The 11,360-nt window shown below is 34.7% G+C and overlaps 1 long non-coding RNA gene across 1 annotated transcript in view; it reads left to right on the forward strand.

The window, feature by feature from the left end:
* Positions 1–10,805, forward strand: part of LOC113598490 (uncharacterized) — a 37,958-nt gene extending 27,153 nt beyond the window's left edge. Inside the window, exons 3-4 of the long non-coding RNA XR_003419117.2 lie at positions 8,738–8,790; positions 10,658–10,805. This is a non-coding gene — a long non-coding RNA (uncharacterized LOC113598490). The remainder of the gene's footprint in view (positions 1–8,737; positions 8,791–10,657) is intronic.
* Positions 10,806–11,360: the final 555 nt, after the last annotated feature.

An 11,360-nucleotide genomic window follows, 5' to 3' on the forward strand; every position in this document is an offset into this window, starting at 1 on the left:
TTAGATTTTAGAGAGGTTGTAGCTTTACTTCAGGATACAAGGTGGTGCTGTTTCATTTTACAAACAAAAACTACTGTTACCAAGACCTGGCAAAGCTAGAATGAGGACATCATCTCTTATAAAGAGAGCAAGCATACAGAATAAGCCAATTCCATACTGCTACATGCCAGTTATGATTTCATTTAATGGAAAAATAGATAAGTTATATCTATATACACTGCACAATGTAAATACAGAGCCAATAACAATATTCACCCAAGGATGAAATGTTCATTTTTCAGTAGTTTACAGGGTTCTATGGCCTGCGATATTTGCAGTGGCTGCAGAGGCCCTGGCCTTAAGGGAATAAAAATATGTGCTTTATGAAAAATGAGTGAAAAGTTAAGGTGTATTCCTAGTTCTTAGTGGCTCTTTGTACTGACAACCAACTATTTCACTGGTTTTGTAAATGAAAATCTAAGCTCATCTTTTAATTCCAAATCTACTGACCTGTACCATTAATGAAGACCAAGACTCCACTGCCGTCTATCTATTCAAATGCTAATCACCATTTGCCAACTTACTATATGTATTTAAATACTACAAAAAGTGAGGTTTTTTTCATATCAGCCTTTCTCTGTATTTATCATTACTCCGCGTGGAGAATCTAAATGATAATGTGGGCTCCTCTTTCAATGTCAGATTTCCTGTGTGACATCAGTAAAATTAAATAACCTTTCTGGGCCTGATTTTTAATTCAATTATGGATACTTTAATACTAACATTTTTACGGCAGTTCTTGAGATGTTTGTAATGTTTGTAAAACAAATTGAGAGGTTATTATTTTTAATCATTGACATGTTTGTTTACTGAAAATCAGTAGAGAAATTTGGCTGTTTTGTGTATGTTGATATCCTTGGAAGATTTTTGATTGACATCTATAACAATTTTATCAGATGTTTCTTTATACTTCAATCTATTTATCTATTTGGTTGTTTTGTGCATGTTGATATCCTTGGCAGATTTTGGATTGGCACCTATAACAATTTTCTGAGATGCTTCTTTATACCTCAATCTATTTATCTTATTAGAGGTTTTGGCTACTAAAAAGAAAAAATAACCCAGAACCTCTGCTGAGGACTTGTGAAATGTAATTATACCCTTTACTGATTTTTTTTCCACTCAGTCTTTTTACCCTGACATATCACTTATTTAAATGTCAGCATTAATGTTAATTTACTTTTCTTTTTATATTTTTGCATTTTCTTTACTAGAAGCTGACTCGTATTTTCAAATAATAGGGAAGAAAGAATTGCACTTTTCACTTATTTTGGCATAAAATAGACTTATTTAAATAATGCTTTATCCTCAGTTTTATGGACAGAATAAATAGTAGACTCATTTATTGATGATAGATATATTACATAGCATTATTTATTCTATAGAGTACAGAAATATCATTTATATAACCTTGAGAAAAAGTTCATGCCAGCATAATTTAAGTCAATGAGGGCAAAGAAAGCCAGGTAGTTCATTTTGGGAAAAAAACTCAAATAACAAAAATGTTTAATAGATAGTAACAAACTAGGCTTAATCTGATGAAAGAAGATTACATAACCTCTGGTATTTCCCTAAAACTTAATGTCTAGATAGTATGGCATGACTATTAGAGATTTATTCTTTTGAACAGCATCTGACACTTTAGGGGGCAATAATGTGTAGTAATATAAATTATGTTATTGGATCACATGCAAGCCTGGATTTGAAATATAGTTCTGCCATTTGCTATAGTATGGTTTTAAGCAAATAGCCACTTTTTGAGTCTATCCCTTATGTGTCTGTAAAATAGGGATAATACTTACTTCCCTCATGGTTAGATGAATGTTTGCATGAGATAATTCATATATAGTGCTTAGCGAGAGTAAACACTCAATAAGAATTAACTAGTTAGCTAATTAGTTAATAGTTTCTCTTTCTAACAAACATTTAATTTTTAAAAATCTCCCCAAATCTCCTCAAAATACTTAATTATTAACCTTGACATACTTTGTTTCCTGTCATATACATATGAAAGAAAGAAATGGTTAAAAACTACTTCGTTGATTCTAAAGAGTACAGTATTAAGAAGGAAGGGGGCAGCATAATGTTATTGTTTACAGAGAAACCTGACAAACACTACCTTATGCGATCAGGGTTTGTTTCAACAGTGATGTCATTTTGAGGATATGGATCCTTGATGTGATCTGATGAAACATCACCTTACCTCTGTGGTCCTCACCACAGAAACCCATAACCTCAGTCTAACCAGGAGATAAACATCAGACAAATATCAATTGAAGAAGAGTCAACAAAATTTCTGATGATTATTCCTCAAAACTCTCAAGACCATCAAAAACAAGCCTGAGAAAATGTTACAGCGAAGGGGAGCCTTAAGGAGACATGGTGACTAATGGCATAGAAGTAAAAAGACATGAATCTGAGTCACACTCTAATAAATTTTCTAACTTGGGAGACAGTGCTTGGACATCATTGCTACAACACTCACAGTCACCATTAACATCAGGTGATGCCATTTCGGACACCTCCACATTCTATGCAGGCATAGCGATTAAATAATGGATAGAATGAACATTCAAGTCATTGACTAAAATGGGATAATACATAAACTGTATTAGGAAACACTCAATTTTTATTGAATTGAACAGCGGGAAAAGAAACAGGAAAAAACAAAGAATCTGATGATCATGAGAAAAATGTTTCTTTGTCATAGAAGAACTTATTTGCAAAAGATCAAGCTAAGGTCAAGGATTTATGAAACCCATTATGAGGTTGAATTAGTATGTTTTCTTTTTAATCTACATTTTTCAGTTTTTTACAGTATTATTTACTCTGTTTATAAATGATGAGGTAATTAGCTGAAAGATAGAACTTATCAATAGACCTATAAACATGACTACCTAAGACATCTGGGTAACTGATCCTTGTTCTTATTTTACAGCCCCAAGTCAAGTAATGTACTTACATCAGGCTGTGTAAGCCTGCAGGGGATGATACATGGAATCTGGGTAGATGTTGTGTATGTGAAACCTTACCTTGTTACAGTATTTTGTATTATGTAAATTCTAAAACTGATGAGAAGCACTTGGTCCAGAAGAGATAGTCCTGGCACATATCAACTAGCTTGAATGAAGACTATTCCAGGTTTAGGTATATAAGCCAATGTATACAAGGCAGAGAGCTAAGAGGGGGACTGAAAACGTCTGAAGTGACTCACACACAATTAGAAAATTACTACTGGCAACACTTTGTGAAGATTTTGGGGTGCAGAATTTTGTCTTTCCATTGGCTGTACAACATGTTGATTTCTCCTTTGTGTAACTCTGATTTTGCTTACCTTGACATTCTTTGGATAACCAGAGGTCTATACACCACGCTCTCCTTCACACCAAGATCAAAATTTTCATGTGACTCATTTAGGGCTCTACTAGATTTAATAATAAAGAAACCCGCAAAATACAATTGCTCAAACCAGAGAGACTTTTTATTTCCCATTTAGCTAACAGCTCCGGGTGGATGTTCCAGGTTAGTGGGTGGCTCTCCCTATGGGTATTCATGGACTGGGGCTAATGGAGACTCTGGGTCTTCAACACACAGCTTTCAAGTTCACTGTAGTCACTGTCATCTTATCAGACAAAAGTGGAAAACATAAATACCCAGGGCCAGAGAGTTTCCCTTAAGCAAGAAAGACACATATTATAAATTTTCTTTTTAATGTTTATTTTTGAGAGAGAGAGACAGACAGACAGATAGACAGACAGAATACAAGCAGGGGAGAGGCAGAGAGAGAGCAAGACACAGAATCCGAAGCAGGCTCCAGGCACTGAGCTGTCAGTACAGAGCCCAACACAGGGCTCGAACTCACAAACCGCGAGATCATGACATGAGTGGAAATAGGATGCTTAACCAACTGAGCCACCCAGACACCCCACATATTCTAACAGTAGCAGTCAATCATACCTTTTATTCCTTGGCTTTCCTTTTTTTCTAGATTGAATAGTTATCATTTTTTTATTTTACGGTGTATTTGTATATTTCATACATCATTTTATTTGAATGATACTTGGAGAACTTTGCCCTGATTTTCACCTTGTCCTGATACATTTTGTTCAGTTTCCCCTTGACTTTCTTCTGAGACCTGTTCAGTATCCTCTCTGAACTAACTTTTGGGGACACATTTTATATTCCAACCACATTTCTTAGACACTATGTCTTTAAGCAAGGGGGCCTGGAAGGAAGTTAGAAACAATACCATGAAGCTCTAATCTTTTTTTTTTCCTTTGTCATCATCTTTTGAGGTTTGTAGTATCAGATTGTTCCCTTTACTTTTTTTGATAACTGCAAATATTTTAACTTTTTTATTATATGTATATTTCACTGAGGAAAAGTAGTATTTATTAGGCTTTGGTAAATTACCATGATCATTACCAGAAGTATTACTATAACTAATTTTTACTGTGTTTTCCTATTTTTGTATAGGATATGAGAGTTCACACTGTTAACTTCTTTGCCATTGTAGTGCAAACAATGTGTATAACAGTGTCTGAATAGTAAACTGTCATTGCTGTATACCTCAACCAATGGGTGATACATGAATAGTCATCAACTTGCAGATATAAGTTCCAGTTTGGTGTTTCAAGGGAACTAAATGCCCGTACATTAAGTGAAGTATGCCTGAGGCCTGTCTTCCAAATGATAGTTTAAGGAAATTCTCTACCCATCATCCGGCCTTCCAGTGGAAATCAACACCCTCTAGAGGAATTTTATTTCCCACACTGGAAAAACAGCTGGAAATAATTTCTACCTTTTGTGGCATTTATTATTTGTTCTACAAATGTAGGTGAATTCCCTTAAAGAGAAATATAATTTATTTTATGACTTTGAATTCTCAAACTTCTAAAAGCAAAGAATTATTTTAGTGAATGAATGCACTGTTCCTAACTCTACACACAAAGATTCATTAAACAGAAAAAAAAAAAAAAAACTTACCTAGTTTTCTCCAAAATTTTGATACTATCTGCTTCTAGGCCTAAGCTTACCTTTAAATATCAAAGTACAAATACAATATAAAAATATTACTGTTAGACACACTCATAAACATCAAAATAAAAGGAGGAAACTTATAAAAATAGTTTCCTGTGGACTACAACAAACAGGAAATCTTTAATTGAGAAAGTGAAGTCTCTAAGAAAGGACCCATAATGAAACTGAAGCTTTAGTTACACATAGAGCAACAATGCTGTGTCTAGAATACAAGTTCCAAACTTGGACTTATGATTGCCATGTTCAATGTATTCCTTATATACTATTTTTTTCTTTTGCTCTGGTTTCATTTTTATAGACTGTCATGTACTATATATGAACTCATTTTTACACTAAACCCTTTGGCAAACTTACCTCAGTATTTAAGGAATTGCCTGTCTATTTGAGAACTTGGCTTGAAACAACAAAGGGGCAAATGGTAGAAAGATGGCAAAAATCTGCTTTCTAGATCAACAGCCAATGAGCAGAAAATAGACATGTACACACAAGTTAGGCTGAGTATCTAAAATAAGTCATGCTTAATTATAAACTCTGTAAATCTCTCATTTGCATTGAACCATAGGTTTTGTCAAGCTTTTGAGTCTGCGAGGCAAGAGGGGGGTGGGGCTGTCCCCCACTCAGGAAGGCCCAAACCTCAGGACTGACTCTTCCTTTAGGAACTTTACCCATGATTTGTGCATCCTTGATCATTTGCTCCTTTTTTGAAAGTGACTTTTTCAAAATGTTGTTATTTTGGTCTCAGTGGTTTACAAAATTGGGTTAACTTCTCTCTGAATTCCTTAGATTACAATCATACAAGTGGGTGCTTACATGACAGACATACTTCTATCACTGGAAAGCTAGTTTTCATAACATAATGCACTTGTTACAAATATAACTTCACATATGTAAAACTACCTATGGCACTCCTGTAGATATGTTCCTCCCATGCATATCTTCATCTCAATTGATGGCAATAGTTCGTTCTAAGATCACTTTTAATCCATCCAAAAATTCTGATGGCTCTATTTTCAAAGTATATCCAGAATCTGAACACTTATTACCACCCCAATATTGCCACCCTGGGCCAGACCAACAAGAGCTCCCGCCTGGATTATCACACAGCGTCCTCTCTGGTCTCACTGCTCCCATGTACAGTACAGCATCCTGTTATGTTTGAAAACATGGTTACACTGTGTCACTCAGAAGGCCCTCTCACAAAGTAAAGGAATACAAGCTCCTTTTAGCTGTGTATTATGATCATTAAAGGCTTTGATCCAGTAAGGAAAAGTTTAGATATTTGTCTAGTAGATATACAGAGCACCAAACAAAACATATGTTCCGTGTTTAAAGGCACCGGCTAAAGAGACAGACCAATCCGAATCCAAATTCAATTTCCACTACCAATTATCATCAATTATGACTTAAGAAATCTGATTAATGTCTCCAAATATCGATATTCTGATACATAAAATGGGATCAAAACAATGTCATAACATTTTATATGACTATAACAATGTATAGGATTGGTATATCAAAGTCTAACCAGGAAGAAAGAAACCACCTAAAATGTTTATAACAGGGTATTTAAATTTTTTTTTACATTTATTTATTTTTTAGAGATAGAGTGAGACAGAGTGCGAGCGGGAAAGGGTCAGAGAGAGACTGAGAGAAGGAGAATCTGAAGCAGGCTCCAGGCTCTGAGCAAGAGTTCAGCACAGAGACAGATGTGGGGCTCGAACCCGCAAACCGTGAGATTGTGACCTGAGCCAAAGCCAGATGCTCAACCAACTGAGCCATACAGGTGCCCCTATAGCAGGTTATTTAATTCTGGGAATTAGTTACAAAGGTGTTGTGGATTTGGGGAAGCCATAAAAGTGATTATGACCTAACCCAGAGATTAGCAAAAGTGGGAAGTTACTGTCACCCTTAAACTGGAGGACTAAATGTTGGTACTAGTCAGAATCATTCTTTCAAAGCTCGAACCACAGTGGGCCAGATATAAGCTTAAACAGAAAATACTGCCCAACAAAGATGAAGGTGAAAATAACCTGGCATTTCCGTTCTCACTACACTCTAAAAATCCCACCAGTGTCTCCACTGTCCAATGCAGCTAGAAGCCAACTGACAGTGGTCCTGGGAAATGTACCTGGGAAATGGATGAAGAGGTGACCCCCTCTCATAAAGAATGGAAAATGGGAAGAGGGATGAGTTTGGGAACAATTGGTCCCAAGGGCTAGCATGGTCTATCACCAAAGATCTTAAAATTGGCTATGTAGTCTAGAGGATACTTAAATGTTCATGCAAAGCATCAACTTTAAATTGCCGTGGCATGGAGGGTACATTATCTAGGAGGATAGAGGAAGTTTGTTTTTATGGGCTGGGGTTCATAGATGCCGAAATTAACACTGACTTGAATGTCAAGGTAAATACTTCTACTGGATCTCTGATATTGGTCTTCTTAATGAGAATAAAGAGTACATATAACTAATTGTCATACAAGAGAGGATATTAGTAGTCAGATTTTGGGAAAAAATAATTGCACATTATTTGAGGTGATTTATTGACTTAAAAATGGGAAGAAGCCATTGAGATATCTGAGTTATAGACATGAGACAAATCTAAAGAAGACAACTAAATCCTTATCCAGAAATGAAGAACAAAGCTACTCACTGATGTAGATACACTTCACCCTTTAATGGCTTTCGTTCATGATCAATGGGGAAAATAAACCCTGTAGGATTTTGAATTCATATTTATTCTGTTGATGAATATATATTTTTATATGTTAATGAACATAAACTTGAAATGTTAAGCATATCTTGGAAACATATTTTTGCTAATTACACATTGCCTTGCATCAGGGTATTGTTGACTTTCCATTAAATAATTTGAAAATTCGGGTACTACATTTGAAATGCTTAACATATTTAATTAGGAAGTAAGTTCAGCCTTGTAATATTATAATGACTTAGCTTTGCAGGTATCTCAGATAAAAAAGATCAGTGAACCAGAATTCTTTCTTACTGTGTTGACACAAAGTCCGAGTCACGTACATATCTCTAAGACAATTCTGAGAAAAATACATCTATTGCCCAGAAACTCAGTGTCAGTGAAATTAAGAACCAAATGTTTGTATGCCTACAAAGAAATTTTTGCTTTGATCCATTTTCTACCTATAATGAGGCAAAATCAGGTGGACCTCAAATGTTTTAGGTTGGTTTGGATAACTCAGCATATATATCCTGCTATTGTAATTAGCAGCAGTGGTTTAAAGTTTACAGAAGCAAAAACATGAACCTAAAGCTCTGGGTTAGAAATTAGGTTAAGAATAAAAGAGGAAATAAATATTTAATTAATGCAGAATCAAAGCTCTGGCAGTGAGATGGGGTCTTTATTGTTATAGATGAAGCTTTCTAAAAGTAAGGCTACATAAAATGTGTGAACCCTATTTAATTTTGTTAACATGAGGTTAAATATCTTTGAGATTATAATAGGGTATCTTGTCTTCTGTGCTTGCATTCTAAAGTATCAACAAAAATATGGCTGTATTTCTTCCTAGAATAGTTGATTTGAAGCCCTGTGTTTTTGTGAAAGAGCTTGCAAATGAACTCTACAAAATTGTAAAGTGGAAGATAATATTAAGAGGAAATACTTATCGTTGCTCATTTATTTTCAGTGAATATGCCCACATATGTCTCCTTCAGGATGACATACAAACAACATTGACAAGTATGTAACATTTTCTTTTAACCTAAATTCTAAGCCATGATTGTTGCTGACCTTTCTTTCATTTTTCTTTCTTGAAAATTATAAAACCGAATTTGAATATTTTAGTACATTTAGTGTTGCCTGAATGAGAACGTCATTCAGTGAGGTCTGAGGAAAGTTCCAAAACATCAATCAGTTTATAGTCTTCAGGCAAATTCTGTCACATTTTCTGTTAATGTCTTTCTAAACCTGTTCCCATTCAGAGTATGTAATGTGAAGTGAAATAGCTTATTACAAAGTGCCACTAATTATATGCCACCGTAACTGTATTAAGTTATTGTATTCCTTAGATTTAAATGATCTCTAATGTGTTTAAAGTTAATATTTGATGAAAACTTGTTAATATTTAAATAGTTTGCCTACTGCAATAGATTCTATGGAAAATGAGAGTATATCATATGATCATCTTTGAATGAATAAAGAGAAAATCTCAAATGATCTTTCCTTTGTTCAGTCATACTTCACTATTTTTAGGACTTGAGATTTTTCAGTTCACAAATTTACTAGATGTGAATTTGAATACATTTATAATGTTCATGTTTCCATTTTGAATGTGATTTGTTATTGTATTTTGGTTATCTTTTAGAAATTTCAAAATTTACTGTCAGTGTGCATTTTTTTTTATAGTAGGAAACTACTTCTTAAGAGCTTGCCAATAAAGTATTGATGAAAAATTGATGATTTTTTTTTCTTTTCATTTATCTGGAATCCATTTATTCATCAGGGTGGTAACTTCACCAATAACTCATTGGAATAGTCTACGATTTTTAGGGAAGAATTAGGATTTTAACAGGAAACCACAGGGGAAATTTAAATGATTTGTCTTTTAAAAAGTAGAACATTGTGATTTAGGGCAGTTAAAGAGTTCTGGGAGTGAGAACATCAAATGTAGTGCTAGAAGTGTAGTTACATGGTTCAAGAGAATGACTTGAGCATCATAAAGCCTGAATCTCCTTGGATTCTGATTTGTTTACACAGATATTCTTTCAACTCATGCTTAATAATGTGTTGTTAAAAATAAGTTGGCTATTAAAAAAGTAAGTTGACTATATTTTTATCATCAAATGGCAAAATTTCTTAGCTTCATCCCTTACCCCATGCACAGGCTGGGGAGGAAATAGGTAACAATTGCCTTCTAAGTTCTTTTTCTTTTGGAGAACTTAAGTTTTTGGAAGGAAAAATAATAAATAATCTAAGGGGCATCCTTGTCTCTTTGTAACTAACTGGGGCCTGAAACAGGACAGCAAATACCTTTCTGACTTTCAAGTCTCAATTCTCTGATGTCTCCTTAGAATTGGGATGCTCTTGTAATGAGCAGTGATGCATCAGCAATACATTTAGATTTTCTATTTCTCAAGAACTTTCACTCAAAAACCTATATCAATATCTTAAATACACATGAAGAGCTTGACAAAAAAAAAGCCTGCGATTTTGAATAGTAATTTTCAAAGTGCTTTTTTGTACATTATTCCATTTGTTACTCAAACTTATAGAGTTTCTCATGAATATAGATTAGAAAAGCTGTACTTTACAGAGAAAGAAATTGAAAACTCAGAAAAATGGTTTTCCAAAATAAATGAAGTGCTCTTAGAAATGTGTTGTTTTGATTTTGGATTGAAGACACTGCACCAGATACCTCACTAGGCCATGGTTAGCAGAAATCCCAGTGAAACGGATACTGCTTGCCAATAATGGGAATTCCCTCTCCATAGAATATTTCTGTCACCTGTGGAAACACTAGCTTTCCTCTAAAATTCCACAACTGGGAATAATCTCTCCTTTTCCCATTGTATTCTTTCATTGTGGAAATTTTTGTTTTCTCTTTCAGGACATGAGAATTACTTATATACCTACTTCCCCCAGACTGTGAAGTCTGGGACCAGGATTGATGTATCTTTTTTTCTCTCATAACATCTAACAAAGTGTTTTTCATATGGTAATGCTTAAAATGTGTTTGTTTATTGAATAAAACATGTCAGTACGATTTTGAACATCTATAAGAAAATAAAGTAATGTGAGACAAAGTAATGTGGATAAAACAAACGTAGCAAAATATTAGGAAACTATCAGAAATGCAGCAATAATGTTTTACCAGTTTCTCCAACAAGCTATGCAAATAAGTCAGTCATTTAAACTGAATGACATTTGTGGAAGTATAATACCAATGAAAGGGTCTTTATGTAAGGACTTACTTAAGTTCTCATTAAAGGCTAGATGGAAACTTTATTTATTTCGTTTTTAATTTTTTTAACGTTTATTTTTGAAGGAGAGAGAGAGAGAGAGAGAGAGCGAGAGCGAGAGCGCGCGCGCATGAGTGGGAGAGGGGCAGAGAGAGGAAGACATAGAATCCGAAGCAGGCTCCAGGCTCTGAGCTGTCAGCACAGAGCCTGACATGGAGCTCAAACTTACAAGCCATGTGAAATCATGACCTGAGCCAAAGTCAGACACTTAACCTACTGAGCCACTCAGACGCCCCTGGAAAATTTATTTTTAACTGTGCAATGGATGATATGAGGTGGGATATTTTGTGG

Source organism: Acinonyx jubatus, chromosome B2, assembly GCF_027475565.1.
Source record: "Acinonyx jubatus isolate Ajub_Pintada_27869175 chromosome B2, VMU_Ajub_asm_v1.0, whole genome shotgun sequence".
Taxonomy (NCBI): Eukaryota; Metazoa; Chordata; class Mammalia; order Carnivora; family Felidae; genus Acinonyx; species Acinonyx jubatus.